The following is a 20,744-nucleotide window of genomic DNA, read 5'->3' on the forward strand; positions in this document are numbered from 1 at the left end:
CACAAAGCGCCCGCGCACCGACGGAAGCAAAACAATGGCCCCTCGTCGTTGCGCCAGACAGTCACACCAGAGTTGTTGCGTCCCACCACGCGTCTAAGTCTCGTGATGCCGCACTGGAAGCACACGGCCACCCCGTTTGTGACCGTCCGCATAGTGGTAGAGACCACAGTTTCAGAGACCACAGTTTCTGACAAAAATCACAAGAGGGTGCTCAGTTACTACAGCTAGTTGAGCACAATGCGTGGCACTGCACAGTATGTGGATTTTTCAATATTCGGGCTTGTGGCTAAGTTCTTGTGGCGTTACTTATTAAGCTATATATTTTCAAAATTTTCAAGCCATCGTAGCTTCGGAATCTAAGATCCTGGGACCCTATCCGCAGACCTCTAGTATGCACTAGGCCACCAAAGCGCCAATGCGCTTTTTGAAGACAACCGGATTACTCAAGTCAATTCAGTTTATTCGCACAAGAATGGAGCAAGGTCCGAACAAAAAGTTGAAATTTTTCCACTCGACAAAGATTCGGGCCCCCTTGCACAAGGCATACAGCAAGCAGACAGATTACAGACTCTGACAGTATAGATGACTACATGAGCGCTTGTGAGTGAACATTCACCACGAGCGAACATCTACGTGAGTGAACTTTCATCGGCGAGTGCGCGCACAAAGACTCTTTCGTCTTCCCTCCTACTTCCTTGTTATCTTTATTTCGCCCATTCCACTGCCCCACATGTAAGGTAGCCGACTTGGCTAATCTCCCTGCCTTTCCTTCTTGCTTCTCTCTCTCCCTCTGTCTCTTGCGCGCCGGGAAGGAATAATTTCTAGCACTATGTGTGTGTGTGTGTGTGTGTGTGTGTGTGTGTGTGTGTGTGTGTGTGTGTGTGTGTGTGTGTGTGCGTGCGTGCGTGCGTGCGTGCGTGCGTGTGCGTGTGCGTGTGCGTGTGCGTGTGCGTGTGTGTGTGTGTGTGTGTGTGTGTGTGTGTGTGTGTGTGTGTGTGTGTGTGTGTGTGTGTGTGTGTGTGTGTGTGTGTGTGTGTGTGTGTGTGTGTGTGTGTGTGTGTGTGTGTGTGTTGTGCCCAGTTGAAAACAACAACATATTTACTTAGACGCTTTGGTTGCGGACGTTTCAGTCCAACCGAAAGGTTCGTGATAAAGGCAGGTGGTGTTCATAAAGGCCGGTCCCAGGGCAAAACACCACTGTGTCTTTGTGTTCATCAACGCGGACTAATTTGGTAAACAAAGAACGTCTCATAGATGTGTCTCCGGTCCCACCAAGAACATCTCATGGATATTAATGGGACATGGGATTGACTGGGATACTGCGAGTGCACCAACGCCGCAAGATGTTCATGCACATTTCTCGCATACTCGAGGTAACGTCAACACCACCCGGCAAGATAGTTGTAACGTATGCGCACACTTTTAGTTGTAGACAAAGAGATCCGAGGCCATTTACAAAGCGTACCGCACATTTCGGGGGCACATGTTCTTATGCACTTGTGGTTCCGTTAAGTGAAAAACTGTAATGGCCAGTTTAGTGTTCTCCTCGACGCAACAAATTTAGATTCGACTTATTAACGCGAGAGCGTTAGGGGCCCTGTATCGCATAAAATCCGGCATCGACAACCGGCGTCGGCGTGAGATGCGGGTGGCGAAGAAAATCATCCCCAACCCCCGACCGCGCAGGCCCTGCACGTGGTGCAAGGTTTTGGTGAACAAAAATTGAACTTCTCACAGTGAAATCCATCAGGAAAATGGTAAAGTACGACTTTAATCATTCGGCGTCCGATTCGCCGTCGGACTGTTTACCAATCGGCGTCTGATTGTAATTTGAATGTACGAGAAAACCTAATTCTGCTACGAGTAAAATCAAACACAAACCCCTTTTCCAGCATTTCTGCCATACCTACAGCTGCGCGTTGCGATACGAACGGGTCCCCATAGCGCTATCGCGTTCTACTCTTAAAGGCGAAGCTTAAGCGTCCTCCAATTGTTCATTTATCGAAAACACAATAAGCCCATAAAGCAGAACATTTCAAATAGAGCCCCCTATAGGTTAAAACCTCCGTAAATATAGAAGAGGTTATGGAGGGACGGGGAGAGAGGGGGATTTCTGCTGATATTATAATGATGATGACACATTGAAGATGGTAGTGATGATTTCGTTTTAAAATATACAGAATAGGCAAAGTAGAAAAGAAGAGACAGAGAAGGCTGCCAACCGCCACCGGAAGGGTCTACTATTCGGGAATGAGGGGACAGAATCGTAGAAACTTAAGATAGGAAAAAAAATAAGAAAGAAAAAGATGACAGATTAAGCGGAGACTCAAGTAACGCAACGACAAAGTATAGATCGTGGCAGAAGGAACAGCAAAAGAAATCACGGCAGGTCGCATTAAGAAAGAATGCAACGAAAAAAGTCCGAGGTCTCGTCGCTGGCAAAAAAGAAAAACAACGGTACACTACAAGTTCCTCTTAGTGCATGTTCATAATATACACAAAAAAGACAGTCGCTAAGATATTACAGGCGGTAACATAATGCATGCCTGAAAGTATAAAGAAAATATAAAAGACCATACTGAAGAATGAACAAACTGACGCTTTTCTTTTCGATCTAGTTTCTGAGTTACGAGAAATGAAATAATCCTCCATGTCAGGCGCAAAGTATACGTGTAGTAATACACGAACAGAAAGCTGGTGTATAACTCGTAAAGTTTTTCGTTCCTTGTCCGTCTTTGCGCTCTTATTTAATGTTCTGTATTTTTTGCTCACAAATACGGCGATGTACATTCAGTTCATTTCATAACGCCTCTATAACCCGCACGCCCTCTCTGGGAGCCCAATGTTCTTTTAACGCAATTAAATTGACTTCCGAAAGCTATATACCGTATATCCCACTCATCTCAGTATTATCCACATCGGCCATGAAGCAAGAACGTCGCCGTCGCTTTCGATTAGAAAAAAAAATCGAGAACTCACCGACCAGACTCCGATGGACACTCGACTCCCTTCTTCAGTGCAGGCGATACGCTTTCCCTAAGTGCAGTGCGTGCATTTAGGCAGTGGCGCTGCTTTTATATCGATGTTGACCAGTCCAGAACACACCCCACACACCCTCGAACCGACACTGAACGGACGAGGCGACAGCTCTGCACACGCTCTCTTTTTCTTTAATACCTACTTCATAACACGGGACGAAGATACGCAGTTGGTCATGTGAGGGTCGATGAGAAGAATCGGTTTTGTTTCAATTGCTTTTTTTCATAGCATTCTAACTTCATTACTTTTGACCTTACCTCCTCGTCCATATACTAGTCGTGCATGCTCATCGAAGCGCAACCTTATGGCATGTCGTGGAAATTGCCACACGTTGTTTTGCTGCAATCACCAGCCTCGTGCATGCACTCATCATTACAAGCATGACGCTCTCTCTCTCTCGCAAGCGCCGCGAGCCGTTCTTTTTTTTTTTTTTTCTACGTCTGCTGCTCATCGCCATGCGCGATCGTATTCAAGGGATACAAAATGTTTCTTACAGATACCGCGCTTCGAGCTCATTATCTTTTTTCTCCCACATCTGCATAGTAGGTAGGACTGCGCGCGCTGCACGTCGCATTCGGCTGAAACCTTGACAGAAGACTAAAACATGTGTGTCTTGAGCAATTTCTCTTTAAGACGGAGCCCCGCAGCCAGTTCCTTATTGGCAACCTTTGAGAAATAAATATGAAAGGAGGCCGGATAACTACATTCACCTCCTTTAAGGCAAGCAAGTTTGAACTGCTGGCGTATTCTTCGATCCTAGTGTTATGACGTCACGAGAAAGCAAGCGAGGGTTGTTATCGGCGAGAAATCCTGAATGGATCACCACGTATCACTTATTTATCATCCAAGAGGTGGTCCATTGAATGCGTTCTGGCTGTTCTGACCGGAGTTAAAGCTTTCCCCCTAAACGGTAAGGAGGCCTTCCTGACTGCTCTATGCGAAATGCCTGATACCTGCAGCCCCATAGTGCACGTGCGCGCGGTTAAACTATCGCGGTTAATCGTATGTCCAGAGAGTGAGAGAGAGTGTGAGAGAGCGAGAGAGAAAAAGCCGGTAGGTTAGCCAGAGGCAAGTTTCCTGCACTGAGGTGGGGGTTTCAGGGGTTGGAAAGAACTGGAAAGAGAGCGAGAGAGAGAGAGAAAAAAAAAGGCAGATTCCACGCCCTGTGGGAATCGATCTTAAGCGGAGCAGTGTGCGCGGAGTCTACCAAGTTAACGAAACGGCCATGAGAGCACCAAGACGTAGGCGGCTGTTTCATGACCTACATGACACGCATGTCATGATATTCATGTCATGACTTGTCATTTATGTTCTTCGTACACTCCTTACATACTATGCCAATTTTGGTACATACCAAATCGGCTAAGCAACTACTTAGAATGGTATTGAAAGAAAGCGCTTACAGAGTGTTGGCGCTTCAAACTGCCGAGCTATACACTTTAGCGCACGAGAACGGCCACCACGTCACATTTCAGTGGATTCCCAGTCACTGTGGTATAGGACTTTTCACAAACCGACGTTTGAGTAGCGCCATTGTCCGACACGGGCGACGTCTAGCGTCAGAACATGTTATGCCGCCATTTTGGACTGTGAGCCTCTGCGAGAGCAGGCCGGCCGCACTTCGGTTGCGTGATCTTTGCCGAGCATTATTTCGAGTGTTTTCTTCCGCTTCGCTTGCCTTGTGCCGCTTGGCTTGTTACATGTTTCACGTGCTCGCGTGAAGCGGCGGCAATCGCGTCTGCTTCGTCAAGACCTGTCAGCGGTATTTTTCATTGTTATTGCGGGGCACATGAGACTGTAGTCGTCAATTGAGTCTGATCTCTATTACCTTTCGCGGTTGAGGGTTACTTCATTTAGCGAAAGCAGGCGCGTACGTACATGTCGGTTAATGCTTAGAACCAGGCGCCGGCGGCCCGCCGACGCGTGTCCGGGGTTGGTGGATATGCGGTGGTTACTCTATAAGCTTCCGACGCAACTCAACAGCTCAATCATGCAAAATTTATTGAATCGGGTGCAGCTCCGGGTGCTAATAACCAAATGTCAAAGCAGAAGCGTGGCCCTCGAGTATTGCGGTACCTGCAGTGAACCAACGCGCGACCGTGATCACAGATGCCAGCGCAACTGATACAGCCCAGGTATTTCGAAATTACCTTTATGTGCAGGGCCGCGCAGGGCACGTGTGAACACCGAGACTATGTTTTAGTGGACACAGGGGCATCATACATCTTCCATAGGACACGATTTTTCCAGATCGTTGTGAAGTGTGTTTGCCGACTAGTTCTCTCGCAGAATGCTTCAATTTGTCTAATACTGGGGTCACGCGACCACTTTTGATCGTGATCAAGCCCGATCTGGATCATAATATTGGACCGCCATTGGCTCCCTTCCGCAGATTGAGCAAAGAAGCCAATCGCTACCAAAACAATTAGATCCAGATCGGGATCGATCATGATCAAAAGTGTGCCTTGTGACCCTCGTGTTAGGCACTGGAATGAAGTCGTGTTTGAAAGAATAACACATGTAGCCTCTGTCACTACATACGAGAAAATATTTCATCGAAAAGCTGACAATTCTCGCAACCTATTGGGAAATGTGCCGAAAAGGGTTTGAACTTATTTTGAGATTGGTTTTTATCGAAACGTATGTTGTTCTGTGTGTTGTATGGGTCATTTCAATGAATGTATGCACTGTTCGCTCCACTTTGGCGAGCGCTTGTAGTGCCTGCCTCACGTGGGTATGAGCCATTGCACGTTTTGCTTGCTTATGGGGGTATGAGCCATCGTGTTCGTCTTACGTGATGAACGGACAGGTTTCCTCGTTTGGTAGGCATAGATCGAAATGCTTACGCTTTTAAAACAAGAACAGGTAACAGAATGTCTATTACGTTTATGTGACATGGTACTCCAAGGAACGTTGTTCATTTTATTTTTACAGCGAAGCTGTTTATGGCTAGGCTTCCGTGCATTGTCCGTGTCCGTCAACAAAAACTACCATCATCTGCAATGGATCGAGCGTCGTCGTCTTTTTTCATAGCTAGCTCGTTGGCGCCCCTCGATGCAACCGCGAGAATGCACTCACTGCTCGCGCGTTCGTCGGCGTCGTTTTCTTACGCAGCTGGCTCCGTCGGCGCTCATCATTCCAGCGTAGAATTTCACTTCTGTTCTGTCGTCATAATAGGGAGGCCGCGATAAATTTATTTATTTATTTATTTATTTATTTATTTATTTATTTATTTATTTATTTATTTATTTATTTATTTATTTATTTATTTATTTATTTATTTATTTATTTATTTATTTATTTATTTATTTATTTATTTATTTATTTATGGGGGTATGAGCCATTGCTTAAGATGGTATGAGCCATTCATTGTCTTACATAACGGATGCATTTAATAACTGAGGTGATACGAGACCTATCGTCACGATGACCACCTATCAAGACAATAAATGTGTTCGTATCTTTGTTCAAAATTCTGTGTCACCTCTGTGTCGTGTGCTAAACAGCTTTGCTGGCCATCCACCTTCACAGAGTGGAATGGCTCATGATTTTTAGTAATAATACAACCTCTTTTGCTAATACCATCTGTATTTTGGCCGATCCCTCGCAATGGGTATGCACCATCAATGAAGGGAAATGAAATGATATGACATTGAGACCAGACCGTAGATTGAGCGAGAAGCGTTGAAGTAAAGAGAAATCGCCAACAAAAGCAGTCGAGTGTGAAGAAGATTTATTTTGGTTGTGATTCTAATAAAACACACTTGTAAGGCCGTCTGCTTCTTGGACCCTGCCGTACCTTGCGCCCCTACCAAAACAGCGAATAACCATGGTGTTTGCGCCAAACAAGCGCCGACAGTTTTTTGTGTGTAGATGAAAGAGTGCGTGCGCACTATACCTTTTGTGCCGCAACAACTTTCACAATACTATAGTGTACTAGAATATTGGGTAGTGCGTTCAGGGAGGACTCACGGCTGCCGCACTTGATGTCGAGAGCCTCGAGATAGCGCCACCAGAGCGCAGGCTGTTGCATCATGCGCCGCTTCCGATGCGCTACGGCGCTTTGCATACATCGCGCTTAAGAATCTGCTATTTAATCGCTGACATGTCAATGCCAACAAGTCCCTGCTTCGAGCGCATCCTGGCTGAGTCAGGGTCCGTTAGAGAACTTCTTGGAAATTCACAGAGAACTGTAGAAATGCACATGCAATTCTTACAAATACGTCTCACATGAAAAAATGTGTAAATGAAAACGTATTCTTTCGTATGCAGATATGTCTCAGACGATGCATGAATATTATGGAAAGAGACTGGCTACTTCATTTCTTAAAGTCACAGGAACAACAATGCATTGGATGTAGCAAAATGAATTAATTGCAAAATGATTGTTTTCCTTTTTTTTCTTTTTTTTTCGCTAGAATAGCGCTGATTGAGGCTAATTTCTACAAGTTGTGAGCACGAGAAAACACCGCACGAGTGCTATAAAAACACATCTAACTAAATCATCGTCTTATTTAGCACGTCTACCGATTAGCCAAAGCTTTGGTGCCACTGTAATAATAGTCACGCACACAAAAAAAAAAATCAAAGGCTTTGAGGACACCTCTCGCACTGTCAGGACACAAGCTCCTCGTTACGACAGTGCGCTTCTCTCGACAGCCGATGCTAGCCAAATAAGTTTCCACATTCTGCTTCCCAGGCGATGATCTCACCGAGTTGGCTTGATCGATCACCCCTGCTTGTGTGAGAGCCGCTATACTAATTAACGCATAAACTGTGACACTCATTAACTCGGAAAAGTGTAGTCTGCCAAGTTATAAACAACCTCCTCGCGGAGTGTTTTCACGTCCTTCGTTTCCCGCGTGCATACTCGGCGGAATTTTTCTTCTTTTTTTCTTTTCGCATCCTTCAATTCATTATTTTCCTCATTGTTATTGCATTCATCGTCTTCCAGCTTTAGTGATGTTACATGTCCAAGTTCGAGGCTGGCGACTCTAATAGGTCGAGATAATATGCTGACTGTCACCCAATATACCGCGTTGTTTGTTTCGCATCACGGTCATTCAAGCCACCACATTACCTATTGAATTTGTGGTTCCATGTCTCTATAAGCTCCATCAAGCAAGAACCTATCAATTACTCGACGCGAGCAAAATATCCGTATGGACGGAGTGATGTTTTTCTCCGGATTGATGAGGGTGTTTGAAATCATGAGCGATGCCTGAGCTATGAGAGATTCGTGATGATGAAGGGTTCCGCGTTAATTTTACAATCTAGGACAGCTTAAAAGCGCATTAAATATAAAAGTAAGCAGAACGGCATTACGGTAAGTTACCTTATTTTTCGTGTCGGTTGTTTTTGGGAGTTGCCTTCACAAAAGCTTATTCAACAGTAATTGGAATGACTGGCACTCCTGCGTGTGAGGCTTGCGGCTGCGAGGGTAACATTGATCACCGATTGTGCCGCTGTCCTCAGTTTGAAGCACAAATACAGTCTATATTCAACGCATTCAGGAAACTAGATGATCGTCGTCTGAGTGAAGAGACAATACTAGAACACCCTCCCCACCGATGATCGGATCAGAAGGCAGTGAAGGCTCTTTTGCGCTTTCTGAAGACTTCTGGCTTCTGCGAGCCAGAAGTCCGTGCACGTCTCTATAACCCTCTCGCTCTCTCTCTGTCCCTTCTTTCTCTTCCCCTTTTCCCTTCCCCCAGCATAGGGTAGCCAACCGGACTCTTGACTGGTTAATATCCCTGCCTTCCATTTATCTAGCTCTCCCTCTTGTACAATGCCAATAAAGCCACTTTTATCGTCTTAAAAGGCTTGTCAAACCGCAAAAGACGCCAGAACAAAAGGCTGGAGACCCCCTAACGTCTCCTTTCAAATTCCCCTACCAACACGCCCTGAATTTTGAAGATGACTGCTCGGATCTAGCTCATTTTTTTTTCCATCCCTAAACGTCAAAAATTGCATTCTAAATGAAACAATCACTGAACTTAGCCAGTATCTAAAGCATTTTTCTGGGCTGCAACGGCAGAAATACGAGAAAATACTTTGACATCTTGGATGTCACGCTGGCGTTCGGTACCATCGCAAAATTTTTTTAAAATATAAAGACGTTAACCTTCATTTTCTCTTTTAGTAATCAAGCACTTGTCTTAATATTAACAAAAAAAAAAGACGTTTCCAAAGAGTACTTTGTAAATCGAAATTGATCCGGTGTTTATCTTTGGCGTCCCTTAAAGTGCATCAAAATTCGCGAACGTGCGCGTTATTTATGAACGCGTCCATCGCAGTCAGTAATTGAAGCCGCCAACCTCGTTTTCAGCAAAACAGTGCCGCAGGCATTAAGCCACTACCGATGCTATAGAGATCTTTGTCCAACTAAAATAGCCACAATACTTCGTTCTATTCGACCCTGTTCGAGCTTATTACGTAACTACGTAGTTTGATCTATTAACGTTAATTAGGCACGGTGTACAAGAGAAACGTGAAGCAAATTAAGAGAGAACACCTTGGCAAAGCGTGGAGTTGCGTCATGGTGACCTGACCTCTGTCACGTGTGCAATCGCAGTTTTTCGGAGTATGGCCGAGCACGAGTAATTATAACTCGCGGCGTCAACAGCAATTTATTTCTGGCGCGATGCATCTCTTGCTTTGCGCGCACACATGCAGCGCTTCGAGCAGCGTTCTTCCTTTCGCCTTCACCCTTTCAATAGCACTTAGGAACGATGTGAGATGGAAAATAAATATAATATCCACAAAATGGTACCCGAAGGCTTGAGAGGGGTAAGATGAGGCAGAAGTTTGTTACCTCTACTTCAAACGTCCTCTATAAATACACGCGATAGCTCACAGAGGAGTCGCAATTATGCTGGGACTCTTTACGACACGCTCAACAACTGCAATAAAGTATACGCTTCGCATTTCAATTTTAAACGCATTGGTTCCTTTCCGCCGTTGTAGCGTAGGATGCAATTATGCAGTGAAAGAACGCCTGGGACCGCACTCACAAAAACTTCTTTACGCTAGATGCGATTGTAAGAGCCAGTAGTGACGGGGAACATATCAGAGAAGGCGGCTGGTTAACAGCAATGCAGCTTTTATGAACGCAAGGTTTTCGGGGATTCGGCCACTGGTCCTGTATTCACGAAAACCTTGTATTTGTATACCACGTATTGAAATGGTACGTGAACTGCCGTCACAGCCTTACCTTTGCCGTTATACCGTCACGGCTAGAAGCAAACTTGGCGCGGGTGCTCGCTGCAACGCCCTTACGTCAACTATAACGTACCACAGAGAGACTGCGTACGGAGCCGCTAACATCAATTTTTGCGGCTTTCTCTCCCCCCTCTTTTTTTTTTTTTTTTTTTTATTCGAGAGGATTTGCCGCAAGCCATATGGGGAATAACATAAAGTCAAATAAAAGCGTCCAACTCTGCATGTGCAGGAACTGCACCATGTATTGTCCGCCACCCACTTTTCATTTTTACTAGTGTCTGTTTCACTTGCTGCAACATGTATTTCCCTCGGCGAAAGCGTTTTCGTCGAACCCTGCTATGTACGCTGCGACGCCGTGTTCAAGGTCATGTCACCGCAGCTGGCGGGGGCGGTGAGCGAGGCGGCGAGTCGGAAACTAGTACTAAATCTTTTTCACTTGCAAAGTGCTTCGCAACCTACCCTCTCCCCGCCACCTCTTTCCTCACTACTGGCTGCTGCTTGCTATATGGCTTCCTGTTGGCTACGTAATGTCATTCACTTGTTTACGTTTCATGGCCATTAAACTACGATAGATCTATATGCACGTGTGTCCCTTTCTTTTTCTTTCTTTTATGACACTAACGTGGAAAGCGTCCGCAACGGAAAAAAAGGAACATAAGAAGAGTCAGCAATAAGAGGCAAGTGAAGTAAGAGATCATCATCATAATAATAACAATCATTAGCATTCGAACCGAAATTAAACTGTTCAGGAATGCCACTCATGTCGCGCATCGTGTGCAGGTGAAATGATAAATATCTGTCCTTAATTGTGTGCATGTTAAAATATCACCGAAGTCTTACTATTCGCAGATAATACCCACTGCATTCTTTTTGGTGGTTACTGTAAGGTAACTTAGAGTCGGATCAGAACGAAAGTTTGAAAGAATAGGGGGATATTTTGCATAGCATACTAGGTACGTTAATATTTACGTGGTAACTATAGGTATATCATCAAAATTTGTACTATTTTGAGAGCGTCGCACAGATCACCGATCGACTAAAGAAGTTGTATATCAAAACTACAAACCCTATTTTAAATGTTAATCCCTTTCCGAGCCGCTGTTGGCTTCAAAAATTACAAAATCGAAAGTATTTCATTAAGCACGTTATCCTGAACTCAGTGTAATCTTCAGTGAAAGACGGTGGATAACAGGGGCCGAATTCGCAATGGTTTTCACTCGTAAGTGTTCTTTGCCGCTGCGTGGCCGGCTTCGGTAATGATATGTCCAGCATCAGCATTGGCAGTAATTTGTTTTTTACGAACATTTCAAGCGTAGGAGCCTTTTTGCGAATGCGGGCCTAAATCAGGTGAGTAGCGCGTGTCGCGGCAACAGTATACAGGGTGTCCCAACTATAATGCACCAACATTTAAAAATATGCAAATGCCGCGTAGCTGGAGAGAACCAAGGTAATGTTGTTTGCCGTCACTTGGAGATACTCAGATTATTTTTTGCATTCCGCCTAATTACATAAGTAGTCCTAATTCATTAATAAACTTCTCAAATATGATTAAAAGTGTCAATGAAAAAATTGTACAACAACATGAAGTACTCCCGATACAGCGTTCTGTTGCTCAATACTCGCTACATCACAGGGTTTTTCCGAGCGTGAAAGAAGCTTGCGAATACACGCAAAGTGCCTCGAGCGTCCCGTCGCGCGGCAATTCTGTGTGTATCCGCACATGTTATCACCTGGGATCGGCCAGTCGTGAACGGTGGACGACGCGGAAGGAACAGAATCGAGCGAAATGACTGGGGTGTTCGTATTCGCAAAAAGCTCTTACGGCTACGACTGTACGTAAGAGAAAATTCCATCCAATCATGATACTGGACATATTCCCAGCGAAGGCGGCTAGTCAGTGGCAAACAGCGCTTGCGAACGAAAAGCTTTGCAAATTCGGCTCCTGGGGGCTTAATTCACAAATGAATTGAGTTTACACGTGACCGGTAGCTTTAGCTTTTCGCTTGTAGTGGTCTCAAGCTTTCTCGCATACACCCTATGGTACATTCTGCTGGTCATTTTCAAGCGCCTCTGCTGGCGCTCTCACCTTCGAACCTATATGAGCGCGACCGAGATCTGGCGGAGTTCCGGTCACGTGGCCCCTGAAGCTTCCGTTGTTGGCGTGGCGTCTGCCGCGGCGGTGCCTCTGAGCATGCGCGCCTGGTTTGTTTGCGACAGAAGACTCGGTGACGTGTTTCCTGTTCCGGCCTCCGATAGCTCTGGCGAGCGGCTGCACGTTGGGCTTGATCACGCTTTCTCTGGTTTCGATCAAGAACGGGCTCCGCATCGTTGCAATCCGAGTCATAGCGCGGTATTGGATCAGTCGAATGTAGGATTAGTATGCTTAGCTAGTAACCAAAAATATTAAGTTAGTCTGTTGAATCGGGTTTTATTGGCGCTAAAGTTACTTAGGCGGTGCTTCAGTCCTTAACAAACAACAATCCTTAACAAACAACAGCAGCAGAAGTTGCGCTCTTTCTATGTTTATTGAGGAAGCCGCAGTTATCCAAGAGACCTAACAGCGTCCGTCACGGACTCAAGCGGGTCATCACCAACGGGACAATATGAATGTTGGTTGTGCAGGTGTTTGCAATTTGTATAATTCACGAAAGTATTTTCATCTTCGTGTTGTGATATGTATGGAATGTCATTAACAGGTCGTAGCATTACCACGTGTTGGTTGTTAGTCATTCGTCAGGCAAGTCAAACATTTAATGTAGCCAGTGCCCCATGCGCAAATGCCCTGCAAATGGTGAATAACCAAATAAGTTTCCAGATGTTCGCAGTATAGACAAGCCGGAACAATGAAGCATGTATCATCTATTTTAGTTGCTACTGGGAGGAAATACGAAACAAAAAGGTGCAGATACGTTGACTGCTGGGCCAGTTGGTGCATCATGTACGTATATAGTGTCGGGGAGCGGAATAAGGGTGGTGTGGACGGAACGGACGCCAACGACTATGTGGACAGGCCTGTCCACATCGTTTCTTTTGTCCTTATTCCGCCACCTGAGCAACACTACTAAGCAAAAAAAGTACAATGCACCACCAGAAAAACAATTTCGAAAATGGGAAACGTTGTTCACGGAATCGTATTCTTGGTAAGCACTTCGGGGACACACACACTCCGATGTCCACGCATAAGCCCCTAAAGGTTTAAAGCAACTTCACTGAATTATTCTACCGTCAGTCACATTTTTTCTGACAAGAAATATTTGACACGAGGAAAGACACGAGGAAAGACGGGCAAAATGTTGTGTAGTGAACTATCAACTTCTTTATTCAAACCAATAAAGCGATAAAGAAAGGCACAACAACAACACATGCGCGCTTGGCATGCGACGTTTAGTTCAATAACACCAGGGCAAAATCATATACATGGACTATGTATTCTCAAGAAAATGCGCAGTGCGCACTCATATGACCCCGTCAGTATTCACAATATGCCTATACGTACATCTGTCGCGTGAAAGTTTAGCTGTCGAGCATCCCTGGACCACTTCATCATCACACGCTGGCAGAGTTATCGCGTGTAGCAATGTACTACACTCCGTCGCATGTGTCATTTCCACAGTGTGTCGCTTTCTGACCGAGCTGTTTGTTTCGCCCACGCGACTATTTCCCACTGCGCAATTTTCTCCAGTCTTCTATTCTCGAAAAGGTAAACACGGCTTCTTCGAGGACGCCGACGTAAATGCACAGGGGCGCTATAACGTAAAATGATTCCAAACTGTTTTGATTCCAATTTCTGCAATGTGCCTCCACGATTCGTCAAAACATTTTCGGGCCACTCCCAACTTCGCCTCTCTGTCACGCAACGTCACGAAAACCGCGATAACTCCCCATCTGATACAACGTGTACACGCTGATTATGCATGCTTAAACCACACAAATGAAAAAGAAAAATTCCTGATTCGACGCCTTTTCACCATTAGCTTTCTGCTATTGGTCCAATGTTTTCTGGCTACGCCCACTTCGCCTTTCTGTCTCGTGATCTCACAAAAACGCGAAACCTTACCACGTCAAAGTGACGTGTTCGCGAAAAAAATGCATTATTATGCCGAACAAAACTGAAAATTTTTCTGAATAGCCACAGACTGCTCCGTTCCGAAAGGAATAGAAGATGGCTGCCCGCCGATCGCTCAGGCCCTCGCTACTCGCACCTGCCGGTGAGCATGTATTTATTTGCGCACGATAAACCTTTTTGCGTGGCAGTAAAACGTTATCGAGCCCTTTCGGCATGCATACGACATCGCTCTGCCAACTCTTCCTTGCTGAGGATCCATTTTAGCAGCATTCTTAACCTTCCGTTGCACGCCGCCGCGATTTTCGACCAGCCACCGCAAGCTAAGTAAGGCGAAGCAGACCAGTCGGAGAAGCCGGCAACACCCTCTTCATGCGGTTATCTATTTTCACTGTGCTGGCTCGGCCCCATCGAAACCCTCTCCACTAGAGCGTGTTCCTCGCCTCTTGTCAGCCAATTAGATAAGAAAAACCGCTGAGTGTAGACAATGTTATTGGTTTTGAAAGCGAACAAAGGTGACATCCTATAAACGAGGAGAGTTTCATTGGGTTGTTCAGACAACGCTGCGGGTTACCGACCGATGCTTGCGTCGGTGGTTACGTAAATTTCACGTCAGGAGTTCGGAATCAAAACAGTTTGGAATCATTTTACGGTATAGCGCCCGAGTACAATGCTGCTGCCTACACTTCTTTACGCTTTTTGGGAGCGGATTCACAAACCTTCTATTTCGTCATTGGTCGACGCTTTGTCATTGGTTGACCGCATTCGCTAATAATATTCCAGCGTAAGGATTGGGTGACATTTTCTGTTAGGAACTATTCTGGCTGAAGAGGTTTTTTGGGGCATTATGGGCCTTGGAGTATACGTACCGTCCTGACAATACTTCACGTTTTATAATCGCACGTATACTGCTCATACTCCGCCGAGACGCACGCTCTCTCACGTGTAATAAGCAAGCGTGGCAGGCTTCTGATAATCCTGCGCACCTGGAGTTCTTAAACAATGAAAATCGCATCCCCTTCAAGGCCAACTGCAGCAGTCTTTCGAACCGCGTAAAAATAAAAGAAAGAAAACCGGGAAGAAAAAGAAAGCCTTGCTTCAAGTATGAGAGCAGTTTCTTTGGAAATTTTTACGCTTGAAATGTGAGTGAATGCGTAACATAAAGCTTGCAAAAATTAATTATTTCGGTAACAAAACCCGAAATATAAACGTCGCCACCACTGCTCGCTGAAAATGACGCAAAACCCAGAATGTATGGTGAACCAGCACTGCACTGCATGGACCTCCGAGATTAGGAGGTGCCCGCGTGGCGCATTGGAAATCTCAGAGGACGATGTGGTGGGGAGATGCGTCACATCCGTTAACCACCAGGTACAACGCGGCCTCTGATTTGTCGATATACAAATGCTGTTGTTCAGCCAATTAGACAATTACCAGCCCTGCAACGTTGCCAAGATTGATTCAACAGCTTATATACACTACTCGTTTAGGACTCGTGCTTGTGATGGTAACACTTACGCCGATGTGTTCTTCCGCCTCGTTTCTTCCATCATCAACTCCCATTGTGACCCTCTTACTTCCCGTCTTCTGCTTCCCTTGAATAGAGTAGCAGACCACATGCTCCATTTTCCGGCTGACCTCTCTTCAATTGCCAATCAATAAACTACTTCGTCGTTTAGGATCAATTTAGCCGAAGTGAAGTTTCGTTGCAAGTTGACCTTTAAATGCGGCGAGCCGCTTAATGCGAAAAGAAAGCACAAAATCCGGCTTGGTAGCAAACCGGCCACTACAGAACTTCGCTGGCATCGGCGGTGCTTTATGTTATCGCTGTGCCGCCAGCTGATGACGCCGGACAGAGCATTTGCTTCACGAATAGCTTGCTGTAAGTCATGCACAACGGCCGGTTCAGTGGGTGCGTAAATGCAGATCAACTACTCCAATTTGCTACTTGCGTACGAGATCTCGTAAGAGATATACACTACCTGTCTACAAAATTAAAAAAAAAAACGAGTACAGCAAGGCTCCCAAGCGACATGTTTCGACCAGCCATCGAAAGTGTTCTGCGCTACCGGAGAGGTTCTCCACGTTTAGGCTGTAAGCTTCAGTTATATCGTGTACAAAACGTTCTACAATATTTTTGTATGTTCTTGAAATTGCATGGCATATGATTACTGGTTGTCGCTCGGGATCTACCGTTTTCTTTTGCATTAGCGCAATCTTTCGCATTTCCAGGTCTGACCTAATATGAATTCTGTTTTGGAACAGGCACTATGCCAACTAGGCTATCGGTGCAACTCTATTTATGTCACCTTCAGTATATGCGTCAATAAAAGCTGCCTTGAACTTGAACCCTTGAACTTCAAGGCGAGAGCAAATATTGCTCCCTTGTCACGTCGGTGCTGCAAGCAAATACGTTACAGCACGCTATCAAGCTACTCGACTAGATAGCTGAAACGCGGAAGCGGCTTGCGAAACTCGTTCAGAAGGCCAAGTGCTCAATGGGGAGGGGGGAGAGAGTCGTTTCGGGAATAAAAGACTGAAAATATCATCACTCCGTGCACAATGCGCGCGGAGTGAGCTTGCTCCTGTATTTCATGCGCCCGAGGATAACATTGTTCTCGTCACAATGGCCTGCAGAAGTCCCACTCGATAACCCCGCGATAACGCGCGCGAGGCAGAGCCGCAAGACGAACCGTGGGAATCGCAGTAGCGGTGGTTCAGACACATGGCACCAGTGGCATATACACAAATGTTAATCTTTTAACTCTTACCATTATAAAGTGACAGAGAGAAAGAAAATGTAGGGAGGTTAACCAAGGGCGTGCCCGGTTGGCTACCCTATGCTTGGTGAAAGGGGAAGAATCGATAAGAAGGAGTGAGAAGAAAAAAAAATCACCACCCCTTCAACTCCGTGAAGATGGTCGAACAGCGAAGCTCTGTTTCTTTTAAAAAGCGTAGTAGCGCCTTTAAAGCAGTTCGTTCCGACGTCGGCTGGGACCAGGGACCAAGAATTCTCCGTAAAGGGACGGCTGTCTATCTTGTCGAGCGTGGTTCTGAGAACTTTCCTTTGTGCACTAAAACAACGACAATCACACAGAAGATGTGCTATCGTCTCTTTGCACCCGCAAGTTTCACAATCTGGACGTGTGGCCATTCCGATAAGGTAGGAGTACGCGTTGGTAAAAGCTACTCCAAGTCTTAGGCGACAAATGAGGGTTACCTACCGTCGGGGTAAGCCATGTGGAAGGCGGAGTTTCAGATTAGGATCCAGGGAACAGAGGTGCTGGTTTTTAAAGTCCGTTGAATTCCAGTGGGCTAACGTAAGCTCGCGAGCAAGCGCACGGAGCTTTCGTGCTGCGTCTGTTCTGGACATAGGGATAGCGACGCAATCGGCACTGGTATGTGAAGATCGAGCGGCTGCGTCTGCTTGCTCGTTTCCAAAGATACTACAGTGACTTGACAGCCATTGAAAGACGATGTCATTTCCTTTGTCAACTGCCAGATTGTAAATTTCACGTGTGTCCGCGACAAGTCGTTCGTGGGGTCCACGGCGTAGTGCAGAGAGCAAACGCTGGAGGGCGGCCTTGGAATCGGAGAAGATAGACCATTTCTGGGGTGGTTCCTGATCGATAAATTTCATTGCGGCACACAGTTCGACAGCCGTCGTCGATGTCAAGTGTGATGTCCGGAATTTTATCAGTGTAGATTTTGCTGGGACAAATACTGCAGCTGCTGAACTGGAGCGCATGACCGACCCATTGGTGTAAACATGTAAGCGGTCACTGTGGACCTCATGTAGTAGAGCGTTCTATGGAACAACCACTGCTCCAGTAGAGCTGCTGGAATTTCTGGAACCGTCCATGTAAATATGTATGTCGTCAAAATTAGACTCGTGTCAAGGCATCTCGTCGCAATACCACATAATGTCGCCTGTGGTCGTCGTACTGGGAAACCAGCTAAATTGTGGGATGATAGCCGTGAAAGATGTCGAATGTGCGCTCTTCAGTAGCGCACCCAGGATCTCTGCCAGGGGGGGGTCGACAGTTAGCCAATACCATATAAACAGCACTAATTTCGATTTCATCACGGGAAATTATCAAAAAAAATGCGCTTTGTGCGAGTGTGCAGACGATTTCGCGTCTTACATCTTAGTTGCAGCACTCAAATGCGTAAGGAAAGACAAGGGATTAAACGAAAGGGGGGGTTAAGTCGGCCGCAAGGGGGGGGGGGGGTCCAACCCCCGAATCACCTCCCCCCCCCCCCCGGGTGGTGCGCCACTGGCGCTCTTAGCATCTCAACGACGATATGGGGGGTGATTGGATGCTCCTGTGCAATGACAATCCTTGCAGCTGTCGAAAACATATCGGGAAGGCCAATACAAGTCCGAAGTGCTTGGACTTGTACGCTCTATAGTGCAACGAGATTAGTCTTGCATGTGTTGGACAAGACTGGAAGACTGTATCGAAGAAATCCGGGAAAGAAGGTCTTGTATAGCTGTAACATCGAGCGCACGGATGGTCCCCATAATTTTCCAGCTATAAATTTAAACATATTCTTAATACAGATGAGGTTTTTCTTCATTTAGGCTACGTGGGGACTCCGGGTGAGGTCCCGATCCACAATAACACCTAAGAACCTACGAGTTCTCTTATACTCAACTGACTGGCCATCGATGCGCACCGAGTAGAAAGACATCGGTTTCCGTGTAAGTGCCACTAGTGCACATTTTTCTGTAGATATTGTCAGACCTTGTCGGCGAAGATATGCCGCTGTCAGGGTTGCCGCTTTCTGTATCGTCGGCGTAGAGCGAGACATTAGCCGTCTGTGGTAGCGTTTCGGTGAGCCCCACTAGAACGAGGTTGAAAAGAGTCGGGCTCAACGAGTCGGCCTTGTGGGAAACCACGACTGGAAATATATCTATTTGTCGGGCCATCTTCTGTAAGAAAAAACAGCGATCTACTTGAGAGATAGCTCCTAATTCATCTAAAGACGTGGCCTCCAAGTTCTGCAGCCTCAAGAGCTTGGGGAATGGCTTCTTGGGTTACGTTGTCGTAGGCACCTTTTACATCTAAGAAGAGTGCCACTGAGAGACTCTTCATAGCTTTTTGTTTCTGTATAGAGGTTGCAAGATCAATGACGCTGTCAATTGAAGACCGCCCACATCGAAAACCAGCCATAGGAGACTACAGGGAGCACCTGTCCCGTCATCTAGTCTTACGTGTCCGTCTTCATTTTGGCCCATTTCCTCCATTGCCTTGGTAAGCAAGATAAGGCACGAAAACGAAGGACAGGTGGCGACGCCACCTTAGAGCTCCCTCATCAGCACACCGTGACTTCACGTCTTTTTGATGGTGTATACTACGGCATAGTTAAGTGATTATCGGTAAAGAACCACGACGTTACGTTGTTAAACCCAGCAAAAGATTCAACCCAGCAAGTTGCGGGAACTTTCCCTGAGCCAGAACAGCCCACGAGAAAATACTTCGAAATCTGTGACGTCCCACCCGGTTGCGTGCTTGCTAGCACGGAACGGGAGAGCCAACTGGCTCTCCTCGACCAAGCCCGGCAAGCCGCTAAGTACAGTGGAGCCCTGGACTGAGGTCCCCACCCACTCACCCTTCAACCCCCTTCATGGAATAAATGTTTACTACTACTACTACATCGACTGATACACCAGTGTTGAAGTTCATGGCAGGGACTAAAAAACTGGAAGTTTGCTATTTGTTTTCTCAAATAATAACCAACATTTATCCGGCGGACGCATGAAAATATGACTTAGAAAAAAATATATTATGAGCATAAACTTTAAGATGAACGCTCGAGTGAGTGGATGATCGTCTAAGAACTAAGGGCCCAAGAAGAGTTACTACATATTTTAAGTCAAATGCACACAGTCCTTGAAGTGCAAATAAAATGTTAGGCTATCGTAAACTCTTTACCTTAAGATACAATAACAGTCGCGGTGCCTCTAGTTACGAACGTATGGCTCCTGAGCAGCAGCTCGTGGATTCGATTCACTGGCCCGTGGCGGCGACCACGTTTATATGGACCAAGAATGCAAAAATTCTCGTGTTTGAAGCATTCAGAGCACGCCAACAAAAATAAACAAGAAAAGGAAGAAAAAAATACGCGGGATAATATAATTCGAATATCTCCACTACGGCTGGTGAGCCACTGAAACAACAGTTGCCGTTAATATCGGGTACGACGTCATCCGCGAAAGCGGAACTTTCTCTTATGTAGCAAGCTACACTTTATGTTAGTACGTTGCGTCCTTATGTCCTTCCAGTTATTTGAAGTGTACGTTTTTGAAATATACTTCTCTATATGATGTAGAGGCTTGCCACACACACGATGATTTATGTCTCTGCACTGTCGGAAGCGTGAAAGCGTTGAAATGTGGCTTTGTAGACTGGCGAAA

The 20,744-nt window shown here is 45.9% G+C and overlaps 1 protein-coding gene across 3 annotated transcripts in view; it reads right to left on the reverse strand.

Moving 5' to 3' along the window:
* The window catches only part of LOC119437764 (scoloptoxin SSD14), a 121,827-nt gene that overhangs the window by 92,547 nt on the left and 8,536 nt on the right, over nucleotides 1–20,744 (reverse strand). The window contains exon 1 of one of the 3 annotated variants that reach the window (XM_037704736.2): nucleotides 2,980–3,163. The exons of the other annotated variants lie outside the window; for them this stretch is intronic. The gene's annotated coding sequence lies outside the window, so the exon portion shown is untranslated. Of the gene's footprint in view, nucleotides 1–2,979; nucleotides 3,164–20,744 lie in introns of those variants that run through there. 3 annotated transcript variants of the gene reach the window in all.

Source organism: Dermacentor silvarum, chromosome 1, assembly GCF_013339745.2.
Source record: "Dermacentor silvarum isolate Dsil-2018 chromosome 1, BIME_Dsil_1.4, whole genome shotgun sequence".
NCBI classification, from domain to species: Eukaryota; Metazoa; Arthropoda; class Arachnida; order Ixodida; family Ixodidae; genus Dermacentor; species Dermacentor silvarum.